This window comes from Nymphalis io, chromosome 1 (assembly GCF_905147045.1).
Source record: "Nymphalis io chromosome 1, ilAglIoxx1.1, whole genome shotgun sequence".
Classification (NCBI taxonomy): Eukaryota; Metazoa; Arthropoda; class Insecta; order Lepidoptera; family Nymphalidae; genus Nymphalis; species Nymphalis io.
The window spans coordinates 10,150,402-10,174,997 of record NC_065888.1 but is presented as its reverse complement, the minus strand read 5'-3'; the positions used below and the strand labels follow the sequence as shown (position 1 = coordinate 10,174,997).

Here is a 24,596-nt window from a genome sequence, read left to right as displayed (position 1 = left end):
GTGGTGAATAAAGCACCTATCCGAATTTGAATTGGCAAGTTCAACCCATACATATTCAGTTTGAGGAAGCGACGCACTGCGCAAAAGTTTGGCACTCTCGCTTGCATACAAAAAACGAAAGTGGCTTGCGACGAACGAAATGGCGCATTCCTTTGGCTGATCTTAACTTGACCTACATATTATGCTAAATACTTAACTTCGCGAATTTATATTACTACTTTTTATATCTACCTCTAACTAAAACGTTTTTGTGTCCCACGAATCAGACATTTTCCTACAATACAATGAGCATTATTTATTTATATTTTATTATTTATTACTTACCCAGACGAGCTTGCACAAAGCTCTACCACCAGTATATTTTGTAGGCCAAAAATATATTAGCGCATCAGTGTTATATTAAAAAAATTATAATTTAATTTGATTTGAGTATTATAATATTTGAATATAAAATGATAAAAAGTTAGAATTTCTGGATGATTACAGAAAAGATGGATTGCAAGCAAATTAAAGGAAATTTGTATAAAACGATCCGGCTACACGAGTAATGGATCTTTTTGGTTCAATTCTTTAAAGTACTGTGTATCAAAAATTTAGCAAAGTGAAATTTCAATGTAACTGATTTATTTTAACGAAACACTGAGAATGAGTAATAGAAATTGTAAAGATAATTAAATCCTACTTATCGGACGGAGTATCAATACCAGCTACGGGCTTGGTATTTATACTCAGTCAAAGCCAATATCAAAGCTACGACTTATTTATATAAATCTGGTGTATGTAGATACACTAGATTAATATAGAAGCGAAGAACATGTTCAAATAAAATTGTCATTAACTGATTTTCATTAATTCTGTGATTGGAATGATTAATTATGAGTGCGTAGTTTACATAACTAAAGGTACGGTACGTAAGAGCTGATATCTGACCCACTACTGGGTACAGGCCTCTTTTATTCGTGAGGGTTTGAAGCCACCACCGCGTTACTGCATAACGAGTTGGTGTATACATCTGACCCCGGCATATTTTCTGATATCTTCGCCGTGGAGCATAAGATGAATTATAAACAGACATTTTGAACATGATTACTCAGTGGTACTTGCCCGGACGTGAATCTGCTATTTTTCAGTTAAAATTTACGTTATTTATTCATTGGGCCCTTTCGGCTCTTTTAAGTAACTGGCCTGTTCATTGTATAAATTTATGGTGAATCAGTAGGTCTATATTTGAAACTGTAAATAAAAACAGTGTAAAGTGAAATCTGCAAAAAAAGCTTAATTAAGTTAAGTAAATATTTCACTTGCAATTTGTTAACATACTTTATCAGTGAGCATATAATTGCTACAATAAGTTAGTGCCATTTTTTTTTTTTTTATAGAATAGGAAGGCGGACGAGCATATGGGCCACCTGATGGTAAGTGGTCACCAACGCTCTTAGACATTGGCATTGTAAGAAATGTCAACCATCGCTTACATATCCAATGCGCCACCAACCTTGGGAACTAAGATTTTATGTCCCTTGTGCCTGTAATTACACTGGCTCACTCACCCTTCAAACCGGAACACAACAATATCAAGTATTGCTGTTTTGCGGTAGAATATCTGATGAGTGGGTGGTACCTACCCAGACGAGCTTGCACAAAGCCCTACCACCTGAGCAACTACACGAGTTATATAAAATTTCCTCCTTTCCTTCGTCCCAACACCACTGCATCAATTATGAAATGTTTTGTGTTTTTAATAATTGCAATCCGTTCAATGTCTAATATTTTCTAAATATATAATACTTTGAAGGTTAATATTATTAATTAAGTAGATGTTTGATAACTTGTTACACTCAAACGTCTAGACAGATTAATAGTAAGTTTGCCACTAAGGCGGTAAGGATAAGTAAAATTTATTTCATAGGTAAGACGGTACTCGAGATGACCTCGAGCTGTTGCACGTCCTAATGAGGAGTGCGGGGAAGCAAGATCACACTCATTCCCTCTAAATAGAGATCCTTGTTGAGGACAGCCACCGCAGGGATTTTATTGGATAAAAATTCCACATAACCTGGTTGACAAGAGCCCAGGTACCTTTACCCCTGCGTCTCAAAAATATAACAAGGTCATCTTGCTATTATTATACGATATATTTTGAATTAAATTTAATTATATAATAAATATACGCTAAAATCGCTTAGCAAAAAGTTTAAGACTCAAGCAGACTCAGGTACAATAATAATTGATTTTAATGAACGACGGACATCACAAAATCTTATTTATATTAGATTTATTATAAGAATGATTCGGAGATGATTTTATGATGATCTTGGCGGTGAAAAGCCACATCAATTAAACCAATATAATATTCCCTTAAGCAAATAATGCTTTTAAATATGAAAACAATACAAACATTTATAAATAGGCAATATATATAACCATAATATATACAAGGCACTAAATACATTAAAACCAATTTAGTGTAGTATTTTTAATAAGCAAACTTTGCGTAACATATCACTAATATCAATTATTTTTAAATATTGTTAGTTTGTATTTTTTATAATAATTATTTACTGTAATATTATGTAATTATTATTATTATTATTATGAATGCTGTCTACATTTGTAATTAATATTCATGGCTGTTTTAATATGTGTATAATTGTTAGTGTTACTTCATAATGAACAATTTAAAAAAAACTAATTATTTTAAACAACCTTAAAAATTAATATTAATAATATTACTGATGAAAGGGTAGGGTACCACTCAATCATCATATATTCTACCGCAATACATCAGTACTTGGTATTGTTGTGTTCCAGGTTGAAGGGTGGGAGTAAGCCAGTGTATTACAGGCACAAGGGGCATAACATTGTAGTTCCCACGGTTGGTGACGCATTGGTGATGTAAGCGATGGTTAACATTTCTTACAATGTCAACGTCTATGGGCGTTGGTAACCACTTACCATCAGGTGGCCCATTCGCTCACCCAAAAAATAATATTAACTATCTATTTTTGAGAAAATCTAGTCTACAGCTTAGTTTTCGAGTTATTTTGATTTCTTAATTCTTCTAGTTTCATTTTTAGTTCAATATAATAACTTTATTGTAATAAAACGTGTTTATTTAGTTTAATATTTAATATAAAATAAATTAAATAGCTTTCGCTTCTGTTATTGAATTCAATTTTGTTACTAAATCTAAATCTAAATAAGTTTTATTCTCAATCATAAAATAAACTCGATTTATCTTGATTTTTAAATACGAAATATGTTAATCTACGTGGAAAATGGCGTACTTTCTTATAAATAAAGATTTAATTGGGTGTAAAAAACATGTTATACGTTAGATTGTTAGAAAAATTTTACAAAATCATCTTTTGGTGTTGTATTTATGTAAATGTTTGAATTGAAGATACACTATTTCATAAGTACGACTTCGTTTTTATGGCAATAATGTCGATATACACAAAATAATATACGCAAACCCTCACTTAAGTAGTAGAAGATTTAGCATGAAATATATATATAGCTTGAATATCACCCACAGGCTGCAGGTGATATTCGAATCAAATAACTTATATAACTAAATATTATTTTTAAATACTGAAAATTTTCGTCGATTTTCTGATTTCATATTGATTTTCTAAACTTTGATGAAATACCAAACATATAATTAGACTATTCATATTATATTAAATATTATTCGTCTATACTTAAAATTTATATTTTATGTATAAATGAATAATATTTAATTATCAAGCACAAATAAGAACATCATTCATACAAAAACAAATTTCCAAAAAAAAATTATAATTAAATATTTACTTTTTCATACAAAAGAAAATCCTTCAATGAACGCTTCATATAAAAATTTACAATGCCCACTATTGACTCCTAAGTATGGTCATACTTGGAGCTATATTGAATCTAACGTAAAAAGAATCATAAAAATCAGTTCGTAAATAAAAAAGCTAACAAATTAACAATCATAAAAAAATAATGATATAGGTACAGACGGATCGTGAATCACTTTTTTTTAGGACTGTTAAAATCTAACGAATAGTCGAAACTATGCGAAAGTATATTGATTATAAAGACAATATATTTTTGAGAACATTTCAAACAAACAGTCTACTCAAAATAATTCGTTTTATTTAACAAACTTTCCTTTAAAGTAATCATAAACTCTTGTTAACATTTTTCGAGTAAATGCCCCCGAGATGATTTAAAACTTACAACAATGAAGTACAAATTTTAATCCAAAAACATTTTGCCGCAGCAATTATCCAAGTTTTCAAGGGCGAGTTAAAAACGTTGGTTCCCAAGCACTAATGGACTAAGTTCCGTGGTAAATTAGTTCGAAGAATCCGAAAACAGATTATTCACAGAGTATACTTTCTTGATTATACTATCTGTTCTTTATTATTTGAGCTCTTTTAGCTCATTAAAAATTTAACATTAAAAATCAATGAAATCAAGTCTTTATTCTAAAAACCTTTTATAAGCACTTTTGAATAGTCATGTTATAGATGTAATGAAACGCTACGACTTGTTTGGAATTTTCATTCTAACGAGAAAATACGTTTAAAACAAAGTTAATTATTCTTATTCTCAAATTAAAAGCATGTTAAATTGCATAAAATTTAACAAACAATCTACTAAGAAATTCCACCAATCTTCTAAATTGTCTAATGTTTTTGTGCTTCTTTTTATTGTGCAACTATTTAAATATATTAAACGTTGAGAATTATATTACATTAAACTGTAATTTAAAATATTTTTTTCAATATCACTACTCACACATTTCATCAGCTTTATCTTTTCGTCAAAATTTATTCAAAAACAGATAAATAAGTTAAAAAAAAACTTTAAATCTGTATTAATTATACTTGAATTTAAAAAATTAATCAATTAATGTATAATCAATGAAACTTACGTGAAATCTACGAACTAGAGTCCCATATTATATTTATTGAGTAAACACTTAAATTTCTGTCACACACTTGTAAATTGCTCACTTCACAATTAATATACATACATAAAATTAGTTTATACGTAGCATTATTATTTTTTAAATTGACACTATTAAGCCACGTAAAATTACTTAAGTTTATATTTAATTATAAATTCGCGTAATCATCAACTTACGTAAGTTGGAACGTGGAGCTGTTTGCACTTTGTCGAGTGCACCCTGGCGGGCTATTGCCGCGACGCCGGCCGTCACTGTGTCGAAGTCGCTCTTGGAGCCGCACACCGCGCATGTCTCCATCAAAGTAAGCCCTACCTCACACCGACAGCTCTGGCGCTCGCACGAACCGTGAAACTTATTTTTCCTTACATGCGACCATTGTTTCAACGAGTGAATTCACGATGTTTTGAACAGCAGTCGTTTCACAAATATTTTTCAACGTTTTGCGCGATCCGTAAATTATTGCGGGCATTGTTCCAATAATTCGTTCTGGTGTACACTTAGCTTATGTACTTCACCTTTTAACTATTCATAAGGTACCGTCGTCTATCAATAATAATTTTCTTAAGGTATTTTTATACCGATGAAGTTCATAAAATAATCCGAAGTAGATCTTTAATATTAGTTTTTATATATTTGTATGTTATTTTTAAATTTGAAAGTATACATTTTTAATTGCATATGTGTGAAAATAAAATAAATTAGGTTCAAAAATACATTGAAAATATGAGATTTTTGGAAACATAAGATTCGTAAGTCGTTTCGTAAGTAGTTCGTAGTTTGTCAGAAGAAAGTAAAGCCAAGATCTCACACCAATTAAAATTTCTCAATCTAGTTTGACACTACACCCAAGATAGCCCTGTGGTTAGAACACGTGAATATAAGCCGAAGGTTGCGGGTTCAAATCCGGATAATCATGACGAAATTTTCATACGCTTTTTTATTGTTTATTCTTCATCTCGTGCTCATGAGATGCATGCATGCAGTGTATTTGTCGGATGAAAATCTGCCACAAGTGTAACCTCTAATCCATTGAATCAGTGGATTATCTCAAAACATCTCAAATAAAGACCTTAGCCCAGCAGTAAACATTTACGTGCTGTTACCTAAAAAAAAAACAAAGTAAGAAACGACTCAGTGTGTTTTTATATAAAGATCCTAAAATGGACGAACATTTCTTATTAACAATTTTTAGAAACACTTTAAATCATACGTTATTTTAATATTCTCTTCAGTTATCTTGCGTATTTACAATGTAGTGGCATACGTGCGGAGAATAAACACAATCTGTTACTCGGCCGTCTTTACACGTAAATGACATCACGGGCGAATCAAATGATAATGTAAACACGACTACAATATCTTCCCATTCTTATAACTTCCATCCCTTTTTAAATCGACTAACATTTCAAAGGGAAATTTAAAAATATTTCCATGCAAATTGGTTCCTTGATACAATCTTTGTCAAATCAGTTACGTGACGACTGGAACGAAATTGATTTTCTCCGTGTGAACAAAATTATGGTTGAGTAAGACTCATATTATTATTATTAATGAAACTGAAAAGGTTCACTTATTAGAACACCTGAATTATATATAACTAAAGATTGCGTTGCGTCCTTGGCAGGAACAGTTGAATATTTATGTGCTTAACTTGTGTTTCTATTTGATCGCGTGCGTGGTGGGTAATCACCGTGAGGCAACCTGCATGTGTCGGATGAAATTCTGCCACTTATATACATACACACACACTCACACTATACACATACTTATATGCACGTATACCAGCGGTAGAGCAGCGTCTCGGAATAAGCTTTAAAGCTTCTCAAGAGGAGGCCATGGTCTAACAATGAGACATTTACGGGCACTAACTGGCTATTAATGGCACACTTAATTGATTTATAACAATAAAAACAAATTCATTAATACTCAACACCCATTTAATAAATAATAATTATAACAGATAATATTAAAACAACTAAAAAATATATTTTAAATTCTAATTTTCTACATTGTTCATTAGTTATGGCTTTAGGCCATTATTATTCTCGCCGTAGATAAAGCAGGTGTGCTATATGTTGGGACTGAAGTGGTGGTGAAAATAGAGGTAATCAATAAAGGTTATTCTACTCTCATAATTGTAGCTTTTTTTGTACCACTTCGTATCAATATTGTATCTACATTGTAGAAGTGTAAAACAATGTGAAGCTTATATCGTATTTACTATTAATATTTTTTCCTCTGTAAATATTCATCGGTATATATAAGTTTTAGTAAATTAAATCTTATGCTAAAAAACATGAATAAATGAAGCATGTTATTCAATAAAGTTTATTTAGACTGTAAAAAATCCGTAACAATCCATAGGCATAACCATTTTCCTTTTAATTCAGTTCACTTATCCACTAAGCTAGCGCGAGTATAAAATGTAATATATCTCAAAATAAATTATGGTTTTCTGTTATAGATTCGGCAGCGTTCGTTGAAAAGCGTCCGCACCGACAATTTTCCATGTGACTTCCTTTATAAACATAATTTACAGCATTTCTCTGTACTTACGCTAAACAAAAACATATTCAAGGTCCATATAAATAGTATTAGATTGTGAGTGAGACCAGAAAAAATGAAGAAAACAAAACTTACCTCTTTATTGATACGTAAGATATTGAGCGAAGCGTGTTTCCGATACGTCAATTAAGAAATTGATTTTTTGTATTTATAGTTACATTTTCGAAATATTTTATATTAATAATTGACATTACTGGCTTGGCTGGTATTAGTGTGAACCATACGTCAATTGTCACCACAAAAACCGCTAAGGCAGCGGCGGTTGGCCTAATTAATGGGGGTGAACTCTAGGGGCAGATTAATCTGGACATAAAACCTTTTTGTTGTCCCTGACATACGTTGTATAGATCTCAAGGTTTTTCATTCTCTTCCTAATAATATTCAAGTACATATATAAAAATAATAATCTCTGTTATTTGCAATTTTTTGAGGTAAGTTTTTTTATTAACCATATTAATATTACAATATATTTTTCTGATTTCACTACTAATCTGACTGATATAAAACTTCTTACATATCTATATTTCAGAGATACATACATGTTAGTAACCATTTTAATGTTTAATAAAAACGTATTAATCCTTATGAAAATAAATAACGTATTTTATTAATTCGAACTAGTAGTTTTAGAATATCAAAATTAACATATAATAATATAAGAAACTGGTTAGCGATTATTTTTATCCATTGTTTGAAAAATAGCACGGGATAAAATCCTTATTTTCCACTTGCGAAATCGAGATAAATAGTTAAAAAAAACTTTATTAGAATAAGTGCAACTTTTATTAAATAACCTCAATCCTGAAACTAATAATAAACGACTTGGAAGTAATTATCTTTTGCATTCAAAACTTTAATTACACCGTAAAATTATTATTATATAATATTAATTATTAAAAAAAACTTTATTGTATGTGAACTTTAGCTGAATTTTTTGGATGTCTCTATTAGCATTAATGAAATATGTAATACCATTTTGGTATTAAAGTCAGTCATTGACGGATGCGTCAATAATTTATCCGTATATTCGTACGTCTGATAGGATCTCAATCATCGAGACAGGTACTTCTTTACTTCGAAAAGCATTTTCTGCCTTAGTTTTATTTATTTATAATTTATTTCACGTCATGGAAAGAAAACACAATAAGAGAAAATGAATGTATAAGATGTATCTCTCATACCTTTGATGAAAGATTTTCAAGGCCACTTAAGTATACTGTACTGTACAGTATTCATTCTTATATATTTTGAAAGTAAATCTGATAATTTATTAAAATAAGTTAATTTAATTAATTTTTACATCATTACCTCAATTGAATTGAAAAGATGAAATGATAAATAAATTGAATTATTTTATCTTAATACAAGCTTTTATTTATTTTCACTTGTCCAGGTGTCTATAATCAAATTTGCAATTTATATAACTCCCTCATTGAACGATGATTGCAATACACTGTTTGTTTAAATAAGACGAATAAGTACAAGAAAAATATTTATTTTATATTAATAATTTTTATGTCTTATCGTTAAATCTTAAGTAATGAATTTAAATCACCACATAAGTAGGAGATGGTCCAGAACGCCCAGACCATCCAGAACGTTCAGATCCAAAGAGCGTCTTTTACTGAGCTTTTAGCTTTTTAGTTATGTTTATAATCTTGTGCTCGGGGCTGAAGGAAAGCATCGTGAAAACTGCAATAAGATAAATCCAGCCAAATGTAGCTTCCAATACAGTTGAACAACGTGATGTAATCTTATCAGTTAAGAGTCTACACTACCACAGCTTGAATTAAAATCTTGCCCCCACCTCACCGTCACACATTAACATCTTCTCTTGCAACATGCAAGCAACTAATTTGAATATTTTCAGATTAAGATACTATAATTCATAATAGTTAATTATATCAATAAACAATCACCTTTTTTGTCCGATTGTCTTTTATATTGGTTTAATGGGATATCCATTTATTCAATAGAAATTGCTTGTATAAATTTGCGTTTGGGCAAGCGACACAAGCTCCGTGTTCGAAACACACGTCGTTAATGAATTGGCGGTAGATAGGTAGGGAGAATAGAAAAAAATACGTAATTTTTCGGAGATAAATTTCTAACAACCAATTTAAAAAAAAGTAAATCACATAGTACCCATGTTCTACAAAATTAAGTTTCTATAATACATTTCATTGGTTTATGTGAGTATTAATTACAGATTTTTGTTTTTAATTTCGAGTTATGTTTGTGTCTTTTTTCTATTGAAAAGCATATAGCAAGCGTGTTTTCAAAAAATATATGCGTTAGTTTAAATCCCCAATTTTACTTTACATATATTATTTATAATTATTATTCTATTTTTCATTATTATACTGTATCAAACTGAAGCAATTTGAGGTTACATAGAACCTTATCATAAAAACATCTTTGAACCGATTATGTACTTGGAAAATTGTTCGTGTCAATAGTTTCACTTGTATAATTAAACCTAATGTTTTTTCCATGATATACAAGGGGTCAATTTATTGAGTAATTTAGTAAGGCGTATATGAGGCGCGAAAGTTTTCCGAATTCGATATCCCTAACGGAGTAATACAAAATATGAACAACGTGGGTGGGAGGATCGTTGGTAATGATGTAACATAATTATAAAGCATGACGGTCGTATCGTTATAACAAAATGTTTTTTTTTAAAGATACTTATTTACTTGATTGTACGGTTTTGTGCAAGCCCGTCTGGGTAAATACCACCCACTCATCAGATAATTTACCGCCGAACATCAATTCAAAGTTTAAAGCGTGAGTAAGCCAGTGTAACTACAGAAACAAGGAACGTAACATCTTTGTTACCGAGGTTGGATGGCGCATGGATGGCGCTTGGATGAAGGTTAATATTTCTTAAAGTGCAACGGTGACCATTCACGATCAGGTGCCATATTTTCGCGACGAGGAAATAAAATCGAATTGCAAGCATATATATTTATGCTATATATACAATCTTGCAATTTGATTGATATAATGATTATTAGAACTAGTGACAAAAGAAGTTAATAAGAATAGTGACACATAAACGACCCCACTGTTTCGTTGATTTAATATAAAATGATGTCGTGAGTTTTCTTTTAATTCGTTACAGTTTGTTGTATGATAGAGAGAAAATATATAAGGATATTTTTTTACTCAATATTTAAATATTTTAAAATGTTTCCCAGCATGAACATTCACGCATTCTTAAACTAAAAACATAAATGTAATATTTTTGTCGTTATTGAAATATGTATTTACAGTACTCGTCACGCTTTTAATCAAAGCAATTTAAAGCAAATCTGTTTGTATAAAGGTAAAACATATTAATACAACTTCTTTCCCTTTGACTTACCACTTTAAAGCGCCCTTGAGGTGAACCTATTCAATAAAAATCGATAACCTAGCTTGTTTTGAAGTCAGCAAAAGAAATAATATTATTGACGCTAGGTAACGTACGTAGTAAGTCATTGTATTATAATAGCCACAGTCCAGCGGTTAGAATAAGTGAATCTTAAGTGAAGATTGCCGTTTCAAACGCAGGCTAACACCACTAAAGTAAATGTACTCTTAGGTTTTTCTACGTAGACACAACAAATTTATAACAAATATGTATAATACAGTGCCTGTAACTCGATCGGACGGCAATTCCACGACGAACTTGAGCATCAGTCGATTTATATTTAAAAAAAAAAAAAGGCCCGACCCGGAATTCTAACTCAGACTTTTTAATATACTACCGTAGAAGCTAGCTACCAAACCAATTATACAGTAAATTAAATAAGCAGTCTAAATGTAAGCTCATCAAAATTAGAAATGGCAGCTTAAAACAAGACATCTCATGTCACTACATAGAAATCCCTAAGGCTCGAGTTAGAAAGCTACTCGTGCCATTTACTTATTAGGTAAATTTTGTACTCAAATACAACGAAGAATTACAATGTAATTTAGTTAAATACATATTGAAAGTTAAATTCTCATTAGACCTCACAAACTTAATCGTATATGTTTGAGTTAACCATTGGCGTAGCCGAGGTTTTATTCTGGGAAGGCTCTCGAAACTTCGAGAAAGAAAAAAATTGCCTATGTTAACAATGTTACAACATTAATTCAATTAAATATTAAAACTGACTGTGCCTCGCCCATTCAATCTTTTTATAGCACCATATATCAGGTCCAGAATTTGTAATGTTCTGTTTGAGTTGTAATCATTTTAATGTTTTAATTATAATTTAATTCAGGCATTAATGCCCGATGGATGAGGTACTACTATCGGTGGTTAATCTATTCATTAACCAGTACAAGTTCAGCTTAAACTTTTTTTTCAAGCAGTGTAAACCTTCATAAAAGGTACCCGGCTCCCATGGCCCTGAGGAGGATGGCAGCTGGGAAGCTAGGCCGTCTAAAATAGTACACATGAGGCCTAACCTCACGCATCCTCGACCCCAGGGTTATGCCCTATCTTTTAAGCCCCAGGTGTCAGGGCTATCCTATGCTCGGTCCACCGCCTCCTTCTGGATCATGACGGTCTTACAGAAGGACACGACCCTCCACGCCGATTCCCTGCGGAGCATCGCCGACACGATTGCTCGCAGGGAGAGGTTTTTTCGGACTTCACGGACCAGGATCTCCCTCTCCGCACTCCACGCGGGGCACGCCTCCAACGTATGCTGAGCGGTGTCCTGATCTACGCCACAGTGGTGGCACATCGTCGTTGATTCTTACACTACCCGTCTAAAAATCGACTTCTCCAAAACAACCGTGACCGGTTATTACCTGCGTAAAACGGAAGGTGATTCGTTGCTTTCGTCTCATCCAGGCTTCGAAGGCTGGCAGGATCGCTTCAACGACGCGTTTGCGCGCGTACTGTTCTTCGCAGAGACGGTCGCGCCACGTCACAAGAGCCCTCCAATATTCCCGCCGCTTCAACGCCTCGAGCGCACTCGGAGGGGGCGCGTTTCCTATTTTCTGACGGAGGATTCGGGTCTGTTGATAGACCCTCGCATCCTGATTCGCCATATCCAAGGGCGGAAAGCACGCTAGGACGGTTGCCGTCTCGTAGGATATCGTGCGATATGCGGATGGCCATTCTTCGCTGCGAACTTTGGATCTTAATCCTACAGCGGCGGACGCCCGACAGCCTGTGATACCAAACGGGTGCCCCGTAGATGGCCATCGATCGCACGACACCATCGCCGTTTAAGCTTAATTTAACCTAACTGATCAATTTATACAGCTTCGGGTAAAATAGACAAGCAAGTTATAGAGGATAACTTGCTTAACTAGTTTCTATAGCTTGTAAAACAACTGATCCCGAGGTCCTAGATTTGTTCCCTGAGTCGGGCCACAAATGTCTACAAAATTTTCAGTACCAGTCAAATTGGGCAGTGTTAGATTTGCATACGCTTGCATACATACTTGTATATCATTATATTTCCTAGGCTAGTCTCCTAATAATTAGCCCCTATAATAATTCGACTCAATCAATCAATCAATCAGCAGCCAATCGTTGTCCACTGCTTAACATAGGCCTCTCCCAAGGTGCGCCAAAGCTCCCTGTCCTCCGCCTTCCGCATCCAGTTGGTGCCCGCCACCTTCTTAAGGTCGTCGGTCCACCTGGCTGGAGGGCGCCCTACGCTGCGCTTGCCGATTCGCGGTCTCCACTCTAGGACTCGTCTGCTCCAACGGCCATCGGTCCTACGACATACGTGACCAGCCCACTGCCACTTCAGCCTGCTAATTTTGCAAGCTATGTCGGTGACTCCGGTTCTTTTCCGGATAATCTCATTTCTGATCTTATCCTTCAAAGATACTCCGATAGTTATAATAATTATAATTAATTTATAATTCGACTCATAATAATAATAATTTTAAGAAAATTTGTTCTCAAAACTTTATGATAAAAAAATACGTTGTATAAGCCTTACTAGTAACTAAAATGAGATCTATAATTTATAAGACAATGTATTTTTTTTAAATAATTTTGCTAAGTGGCGTCACATTGTCTCTTTTGAGGTACTTAACTATAATCATACACTATTACAGCGGTTACAGAACACGAGTAGCAAATGAAACCTTTTTGTGAAAACATTATTATTAAAATATATACTGTTACTGGGAACATTAAGCGACTTATTACGACGAAACGGATTGATGAAGCGCTTTTATTGCTTTAATTTGCAGTTGCAGTTGAAATGCAATGAATATTTCATTTAAAATATTTTAAATACCAATTATATTTAATTATATATGTGATTAAATTAATTGTGATTGGACGATTTTTTTCAATTGTTTTCAGAAGATAGATGCTTATTATTCATAATTACATTGTTACCCTACTTTACAATATACATTACTACATTATTTTCAGTAGTAATGGTTAAAACTGTCTGTGTTCTGGAGTTAAAAAGTATTTTGAAGAAAAAAAGCCATTAAATTCTTTATTTATTTATATACTCTTTATTGCACACCAATATAGACAAAAATAATAGGAGTAAAACAAAAACAAAGAAAAGAAAAATGTACAATAGGCGGCCTTATCGCTAAAACAGCGATCTCTTCCAGGCAACCTTTGGTAGAGGAGAGAGATAGGATGGTAGGGGTGTACAAATTATTTAATACATAAAAAAAATAGATACAATATATAGATGTATATATACGATACATAAATAAATATTCCATAAATATATAATTATATAATAATATAATATACATACACATTATAAATATATACATTTACATACTATAGATACTTACATAATAAATAAAATATTTAATTGCAGTATTTTTTCATGAAGCAAGATAGTGCTCTTTTATCATTTTTTTAAAAAAAGTAATAGTTGGTGCACGTCTTGCTTCTAGTGGAAGAGAGTTCCAAAGACGAATTGAATGGACTGTAAATGAGTCACTATAAAAAGATGTTGTATGAGGTGGTATTTTTAAAATCAAATTCTCTTCAGAACGAAGATTATGGCTATGTGAAGAACTAAGAAATTGAAAACGTTCTTTTAGATATGAAGGAGAAGACGGATTGAACAGAATACTGTACAGAAGTTGAAGGATGTGAGTATTCCTGCGAAGCCGAATTGGGAGCCACTTGAGCTTTTTACGAAATTCAGAAACGTGATCATATTTACGAAGACCAAATATGAATCGGATGCAAAGATTTTGGAGACGCTCAAGTTTATTAAGTTGCTCCTCTTTTAGATCAAGATAACATGCGTCAGCATAATCGAGAATTGGTAGTAGGAGTGACTGTGCTAACATAATTTTGGTAGGGATGGGTAGAAAGTTGCGTAACCTTCGAAGGGAGCCAAAGGCTGCAAAAATTTTTTTACTAACCTCACTTATCTGTGGTTCCCAAGACAGGTGCTGGTCAAAGGAAATTCCCAAATTCCTAGCTGTAACACTGAACGGTATGTTAACACCGTTAAAGTGTACAACCGGGAGATCCGAAAAAGATATACGAGAAATTAATTTTGAACTACCAATAATCAGCACCTGTGTTTTATTTGGGTTTACTCGTAATCCAAATGCAGTAGACCACTTGGAAATATTTAATAAATCATTATTAACTAAATGTATAGTTTCAGGAAGGTTCGCAATTTTACATTAAATTCTTTATTTATTTTGTATTGCATATCATGTATAAAATATATCTTAACAGAGTAATACAAATATTTATATATGTATACAAGAAAGGTGAACAAATACTTGTATCCGCTTAATGCGATCTCTCACAGACAGCCTTCGTCGAGAAAAATTTAGCCAGAAATAAGCACAGAAATCTGAGATAAAAAAAAATTACATGTATAAAATTAAATTGCATTAAATATAATAATAAAATACACAGGTATAAACATAACAATAATACACTCTAAGTAGCAGCCTACAAATTTCCAGCTGCTGGCCAAGGCTACGGTTTCAATGCGAGCTGGTAGATACACTTTTTTCTTATAAAAAAGATAGGCTAACTAATAGGGCCACCTTGAAAGATGGTCGCCCATAGACATTGGCACTGTAAGAACTATTAACTATTCCTTACATCGTCAATGAGCCACAAAACTTGGAAGCTAAATTGTGATTTCCCTTATGCCTGTAGTTATATTGGCTCGCTGACCATTCAAAATGGAACACAACAATACAAAGTCACTAAACACAACACAAAGGTAATAAATGGGTTGTACCTACTGTCTGGGTAGGTTCTTTCACAAAGCCAATACCACCAACTTAACACAATTACTAGACTTTCATACGAACCAATTTGTAAGTTTCCTCCTGATACTGTACTTCGCCATCGAAGTTTCACAAGCCAGGTTTCACAAAATGGGTATAGATTTGGACTGCCGAATGTCTGTGTATAATCTGAATATCGGAGCTGAGTAGTTTGGGTGTTAGTAGTTTGCTTGTTAGTGTTTATTTTTATAAAATAGGCGAATGGGCCACCTGATGGTAAGTGATCACCACCGCCCAAAGACATTGGCATTGAAAGAAATGTTAACCATCGCTTACATCTCCAATGCGCCACCAACATTATGTCTAACTAAGATGTTATGTCCCTTGTGCCTATATTTACACTGATTCACTCATACTTCAAATACCACAACGGAACACAATACGAAGTACTGCTGTTTTACGGTAGAATAGGTATCTGATGTGTGAGTGGTACCTACCCAGACGAGCTTGCACTTAGCTCTACCACCAGTGCTGTTGTATTTATTCTTAACAAGAGTTAAGACGTTTTTTTGTGAAGATATTTGCTTTTATCGTTCTAGTGTGCTTAAGTAAAAAAGTTCCAATTTGCATAACGAATTGCATAGCGTTAACCAAAGAATTTTATGGGCGCTGGTAAACTGCTGGACCGTAAAGTAAAACGTGCGATATTTTAAGTGTGAGTCATTAACATGAAACATTAACCGGTGCGGTCTCGCCGGATAGCACTGCATCACTGCGCGCCAACATACGGATAAATTTCTTCCCTGAATTATTTAATTCATTATTATATTTCATTAATTACGTATTATTTTCTCTGTATTTGAAACTAAAACCCGTCACATCATGTAGGTTCAAAGTCTAATTTATAGTAAACTTATTATATCAATGATAATGCATTGTTTACATCGTCAAAGTTAGATTTTTTTATTCGACTTTAAAAGTAATGAAACTTTTATCTATTAAAAACCTAGCTTTAAAAAAAAAAGCAACTCATTAAAATATATCAACAATAATAAAGGACACAAAGGTATCAACATAAAAAGCCCATTTTGCCCAACGTCAACGTGTGAGGAAGAGACCTAGAAGACTTTATTCCAGAAACGGAAATGTGTTGGATTCTTTAAAACATGTTTCTTAGTACAATATTATTTTTTTAAGACTGCCTCGTTAGACTAGTGCCTAGATGTAAGAGTCTAAGTCTGAAGTGTGTACACTCCCGTGCCTTGAACTCTTTCCGATCGTGTCGAATTGCCGTCCCATCGGATTATGAGAGTTAGGGAATAGAGAGTTGTATAATATTTGGCAACTTTTGGTCATTTATTAATGTGACCTTGTAAAATAACTGGAATAATCCATATCAACTTGATTCCTGATGGTTAGGTTATGTTATGTCATTTACGGCAATTCCTATGTATCGAAAAATCGGTTATTTTGATCCTGTTACCCTTTGTGTTACGATTTTTTCTTAATCCAATTCACTTTCATATTAAAAAATTTTCGAACGTCTTGTGTGGTTGCTTGTGTATATTTTTTTCGCAATTCTGATAAATTATTTTACTATTATATTGTACTCAATATTTATCAATTATGCATGGTAGATGTATGTGTTGACGGGCTTATTAAAAACTTGCTTGAATTAAAATTAATTAATTCGACAGGTTTTTTTTCTATCGATATACCAAGTTCACATTAATGGAAACTATAAATTATTGTCGCAGTTTTATTTTAGTTTTATTTACTTTACACTTTTAACTTTTAAAGAATTTTCAGTAAAAAGTTTTAAACCATTTCAAGTACCGCAGATAAATTTGACGGTGATCGTATCTCGGAAAGCAATTAAGATAAGCGAACATTGTGCTGTCACAGCTCACAGTACGCTAAGCGGACACAGGCTCAATTTATGCGTTCCTGTTTTAGTCGACATACATCTATGCCAGACTCAGCCGTTGTATACGCCGAAAAGCCCTGGTTCAACCTACGCCTATTGCCTATAATCGCACAATTGAACAAACATACAACATATGCCTTGTTATATTTTATATTTGAAGTCGATAAAGTTTTCCGTTTCAGAGAAATAGTGTATGAATTAAATAGGTAGCTGGATGTTATTAAAATAATAGTACAGTATTTTCTTCATATTGCATTGTAAGTTCAAGAATATCATTAAAATTTAAACATGTATGAACACAATTAGCTTAACAATGTTAGGTTATCAAAGCAAGCATTAAAATAAACAAATGTAATAGGGCTATTTATGGGGAGTTACAAATTAAATTTAAAAAAGTAATTCTGTGGAGTTATAGCAACGTGGAGTGCACGCTAATGGATGGTTCGCACGCAAGCTGTGAAATGCTAGAGATCTACTCTAGCGTCCAATGAAAAGAAAATAATAATTACAAAGCTAGTTTATCTGTTTTAAGATGTGTGAAATAAATGTGTTCTAAGTTATTTTTATGTCATTAGCATTATATGTACGTGAAATTACAATGGATATGATCAGGATATCTGTATACTGTAAAATAAAAAACATATTAATGTTCAACCCGATCATTTAACCATCGAGTTATAACTTATTATAATCCTACAAATATAATGATTATTGTCAATTTCTGGAATGATTTCGTTTAATATATTAAAATATAGGAAATTAGTAAATAATCTCTAATTAATCCTCTAGGAAATCGCGGTTATATGCATATACGTAAAAAGAAGGGTCTATAATTTAAAAATAATATAAATTAAATATCCGAAACAGCAAACATGAAACCATTGAAATAAAGAAAATAGTAAATGCTTCAGGAGAATTTAGCGTGATATAAATTTATAAAACCCACAGTAAAATAAAAATGTACTATTATAATAAAAAGATAATTAATGATTCTCTGGATTAATTCAACAATTTCATTTTATAGAAAATGTATTATTTCAATACTAAATTATTCGTTTCAAACAATGTAATTTTGAATGAGTTACGATTGTATGATTGCTTATATGACTGATGTACATATATTCATTATTATATAATTAAATAAAAGCTAATAATATATATAATATACAGGCCCAAATAATGTAATATTATTATATTTCATTTACTACATAAACAACTTTATTTAATATTATCGAAATACAATTACATATACTAAATACGTAGATATTATATTACGGAATGATAACTTACGAGTCGCGGTCTGATCTTGCTTTTATTTATAATGTATGATTATATATGAATATTTAATTTAAAAATGTCTAGAAACAATGACGATTTGGACGAAACTTTTCTTTCTTTTTCTTCTGATGGATTGAGCAGTAATGACAGCTTTCATAGTATCCCTTCGCTCGGTGAAACTATAAATTCTTTATTCTCAGACTGTCTGAAATATTTTAATGTTATCCATATTAATGCTCAGAGTATTCCTGCACATTATCCTGATATGTTATCATCATTCGATTGCAATAAAATACATGCTATCCTCGTATCTGAGTCCTGGCTTAAGCCCTGCTTACCTTCTACTTCCTACTCTCTTCCTGGATTTCATTTGATCCGTAACGACCGTGTAGGTCGGGCAGGTGGTGGAGTGGCGATCTATCTCCGTTCTCACATTCCATTTTCAATTATAAGTCAATCGACACCTCTGTCCGTTGAAGGGGCTGAAAACCTTTTTATTGAGGTTATCTTTGGTCATATTAAGATGTTATTTGGTCTATAGTCCTAACCTCACGGTCGATTACTTTTCATCATTTGAAATCCTTCTAGAGCGATTTAAACCGTTGTATGCCCATACCATTCTTATTGGAGATTTTAATACATGTCTCTTAAAAAATGACCATCGCTCTAGTCTGTTGAAATCTGTACTGAATAGTGCAGATTTACAAATCCTACCCCTATCTGCTACTCATTCCTTCCCTAACTCTATCCCTTCTCTTCTCGACTTAATTTTGGTCTCTTCCGTTGATCATGTTGAAAAGAATGGGCAGTGCTCCGCCCTTGCTTTTTCATATCATGATCTTCTTTATCTTTCCTATAAAATCAAACCACCCAAAGCAAAATCGAGAATTCTTCTGCAGCGTAATTTTGGTGGAATGGATTTGAATAGTCTGCGGGAGGATGCTGCCAACATTGATTGGAGTGTTATTTTAAATGTTGATACAGTCAATGAGCAAGTTACAGTTCTTAATTCCCTATTAACTGTATGATTTACATGCACCAATTCGTCCTGTCCGGCTAAAACACCTTCCTGCACCTTGGCTCACCCCAGAAATAAAGAAGCTCCAAGTAAGAAAGAATATTGCCAAGGCTAAGTATAGGTGTAATCCGACTGACACAAATCGCGACAAGTATCTGAAGGTTCGCAATCGCTGCAACAGGCTATGTAGAGATAGTCAACGACGCCATATCCATAAATCTATAGCTAAGGAAGAGGAGTCAGCTAGAGTCTGGAAATTTCTCAAGTCCTTAGGAGTTGGAAAATCATCTAAAAATATAAATACTCACAATATTAATTTAAATGAATTAAATAATCATTTTTCGTCCTCTCAAACTTTCGACACTGCTGTGAAGTCTAATACTTTAAAAGAAATTTCTGCTAAATCAACTCCTGAAAATTCTCCTTTTTTCTTTAGTCAATTTACTGATGGTGATGTTAAGAAGAACATTTTAGCAATAAATTCTGATGCTATTGGTTCGGATTGCATTAGTCTTAAGATGATCCTCCCAATCCTAGATATCATAATTCCTGTAGTCACACATATTTTAAACCAATCCATTATCCTTTGTGAATTCCCTGAATCCTGGAAAGACGCACAAGTTATCCCCCTCCCCAAAAAAACAAATCCTTCATCTTACACTGATTATCGTCCTATATCCATTCTCCCTTTCCTGTCTAAAGTACTTGAGCGCCTTATTCACAATCAATTAAACCAATACCTTTCAAAAAATGTCCTATTGAATCCTTTACAATCTGGCTTTCGTCCTGGTCATAGTACGACTACGGCTCTGATCAAAATAACTGATGACATTAGATTAGGAATGGATAATCAACAGGTTACTGTGTTGACATTATTAGATTTTAGTAATGCTTTCAACACTGTAGACTTTGATATTCTTCTTGCTTTTTTGTGTTCTCTTAACATATCTGCTAAAGTAATTGACTGGTTTCATTCTTACTTGTATGGGCGCCGGCAACGGATAAGAGTTCAAGATTCTTTCTCAGAATGGGCTCCTATAACTGCTGGCGTTCCACAAGGTGGCGTGTTGTCTCCCCTCTTGTTTTCGGTCTTTATAAGTACCATCACTTCTCATATATCTTCTCTCTATCACCTGTATGCAGATGATCTTCAGATCTATTCACAAAGTAAAATTGCGAACCTTCCTGAAACTATACATTTAGTTAATAATGATTTATTAAATATTTCTAAGTGGTCTACTGCATTTGGATTACGAGTAAACCCAAATAAAACACGGGTGCTGATTATTGGTAGTTCAAAATTAATTTCTCGTATATCTTTTTCGGATCTCCCGGTTGTACACTTTAACGGTGTTAACATACCGTTCAGTGTTACAGCTAGGAATTTGGGAATTTCCTTTGACCAGCACCTGTCTTGGGAACCACAGATAAGTGAGGTTAGTAAAAAAATTTTTGCAGCCTTTGGCTCCCTTCGAAGGTTACGCAACTTTCTACCCATCCCTACCAAAATTATGTTAGCACAGTCACTCCTACTACCAATTCTCGATTATGCTGACGCATGTTATCTTGATCTAAAAGAGGAGCAACTTAATAAACTTGAGCGTCTCCAAAATCTTTGCATCCGATTCATATTTGGTCTTCGTAAATATGATCACGTTTCTGAATTTCGTAAAAAGCTCAAGTGGCTCACAATCCGGCTTCGCAGGAATACTCACATCCTTCAACTTCTGTACTGTATTCTGTTCAATCCGTCTTCTCCTTCATATCTAAAAGAACGTTTTCAATTTCTTAGTTCTTCACATAGCCATAATCTTCGTTCTGAAGAGAATTTGATTTTAAAAATACCACCTCATACAACATCTTTTTATAGTGACTCATTTACAGTCCATTCAATTCGTCTTTGGAACTCTATTCCACTAGAAGCAAGACGTGCACCAACTATTACTTCTTTTAAAAAAATGATAAAAGAGCACTATCTTGCTTCATGAAGAAATACTGCAATTAAATATTTTATTTATTATGTAAGTATCTATAGTATGTAAATGTATATATTTATAATGTGTATGTATATTATATTATTATATATTTATGGAATATTTATTTATGTATCGTATATATACATATATATATATTGTATCTATTTTTTTTTATGTATTAAATAATTTGTACACCCCTACCATCCTATCTCTCTCCTCTACCAAAGGTTGCCTGGAAGAGATCGCTGTTTTAGCGATAAGGCCGCCTATTGTACATTTTTCTTTTCTTTGTTTTTGTTTTACTCCTATTATTTTTGTCTATATTGGTGTGCAATAAAGAGTATATAAATAAATAAATATATATACCAACAACTGATAAGGTCCTCCAAGGATTAAATATGTACTATTTTCTTTTATTTTGGCACAGAAATAATTAGTAATAGATGTATGTAATAGAGATTTGTAGTTTTAGAGAGAGAGAGATCCATTGAAGTAGCTAAGTTATTGGAGTAGCTTTTTAGTTAAGCTTGCTTATTTTAATATATGCTATTCCTCGTACGTATCTTATTGAGATATTAGTAAGAGCTCTTATTACCGTCGACTTGATCTTACTTAGATCTTTGGAATTAGTAGCGATGATGGCAAAATACCTGATGCACTGATATTGATTTCATGGTAATGGTCTGGCGCCATTGCTGGGCGGTAATTGGAGGACACATTGGCCCCGTCTCATATTAGAAAAACAGTGCTAAGCCGCGGAAAATGCGGAAGCGAACAAACGACGCAAATATTCGTATATAATTCCAAATGATACCTTTGTGCCGTTTCGTTTATTTTTCGCTCAGAAAATCGCAATTGCGATTCAACGAGGAAACGCTGCTAGCATTATTGCCACCTTTCCACGGGGTCATGATTTGTACAGTAGCTATATTTTAATTTCGTTTTGTGTATACTTATTTTGATTTATCGTCTAAATAAATCTCTTGTATTATTATTATTATCTGTTATCTACTTTGTTCAAAAAATCTTACTGATGGCTAATAACACATAAATTATCGGTGATCACTTGGAAAAAAAAAATCGTTGAACCATATCCTTTTTTTTAAGTTAATTAATAAGACGCAGTCTGTCAGGCTAATTTTTAATTTTTTAAACTACTAAAATTAATATTTTTGTCGTGATTTTTAAGCAACGGCAATAATAGGAAATTTTGAAATGCGTGTGTTCGTTCACGGCCTCTAATTCTTATTCGGTTGAATACATTATACCAGTGAAGTTATAATTGAATATTTAATATTTCATATAATTCTATTAAACATTACATTATTTACATATTTCTTGACTTATATTTCTTATATTTCTTGAATATATAATATAGTATTGTATATTTCGATTTGCAAGAACAATAATATATACGTTATATTATTATATTAGGTTATATTATCGTTAAGCGACGTATTGGTTCAGGCTATAAGGTGACACATCTGTAAATGTTCCTGTAGGTGACTGACAATAATAAAGTCTAAATTGAGATAAACATAACACGAACTAAATATAATAATTTGCAAAATTTTCCGCTCACGTTAAATTGGACCGTTAACTATAAGTTATATTTATGAAAGCAGTTCGGACCACATGGCGCCCACGAATCGAGTGGATAATAGAGTTTTAATTGAGATGGAGCTTAACAGAATAGGAGGCCATTTGCAAGCTGTAAATTTTTATTCATAACCATTACACCCAGCTCTCAGCAATGGCAGTAATGGCAATAATAATAAATTTGCATGAAACTGATGAAATTTACAAGAAAACGTATAATATTTATGTCTGTCAGAATGAATTATTTATGATATAATATAATATTATAGCAAACATGGATAAACAATGGACTATCAAAATCACAAAGCTCATTTCCATTGAACAATAAGAATTCTACGATGAAAATGTATATAATAATATAAACCGAATTAATAGAAACTAATTTCCACCCACAGTTTCATCCTATGATATCCTGACACATATGTATCCAACCCTCATTAAATTCTGGTTAAAAAAGCTTTTAACTATATATAATTATTGCGTCGAAAATCCTTATCGGTTCTTACATTACAATTTTTCGTTTTAATAAAAACTGTGAAATCATATTATGTATGAGGTTATTGAACTTAAGTTAAACGAACTCACGATAATGATGGATGAGCCGCCTTCTATTCTTATGGTAATATTAGTATGAGAGATATACTATCCTTATGAATAACATGATCTTTTAAGAACCAATGGTGTGAATATAGCTTATGACATGGCTTAAATTATATATTTTCTCACATTCATAATAAAACCGTGAATTTATCTTGTTTGTTTATTTTTCGGATATAAATTGTGTAAATGTCGGTTTATGTGCTTTAAGCGACAATAATATCATCCGTTTTGTCCGTAGACTTTGAGAAGCTTTCATTTATTTCTGGATTAATTTATTATTACTCTGGTTGGACAACATTGGACAAACATTGGGCTTGTTTAAATATTAATCAATACATGTTCTTAAATTGAATTATTCTGCCCGTGACGTAGCAAGATAACTATAACAACTAAACTAAGATAATTCACTGCCACTTGATTGAGCAAGTGTGGCAACAGCTTTACAGATAAATCAGCGTTGCGTCACTTCCGCTTCGCTTA

At 32.7% G+C, this 24,596-nt stretch overlaps 1 protein-coding gene across 2 annotated transcripts in view; it reads right to left on the bottom strand.

The window, feature by feature from the left end:
• LOC126773213 (uncharacterized) overlaps positions 1-5,235 on the bottom strand; it is a 57,534-nt gene extending 52,299 nt beyond the window's left edge. The window contains exon 1 of one of the 2 annotated variants that reach the window (XM_050496757.1): positions 5,140-5,235. The gene's annotated coding sequence lies outside the window, so the exon portion shown is untranslated. The other variant, XM_050495193.1, reaches the window with a different exon arrangement.
• Between the last annotated feature and the right edge of the window lie 19,361 nt (positions 5,236-24,596).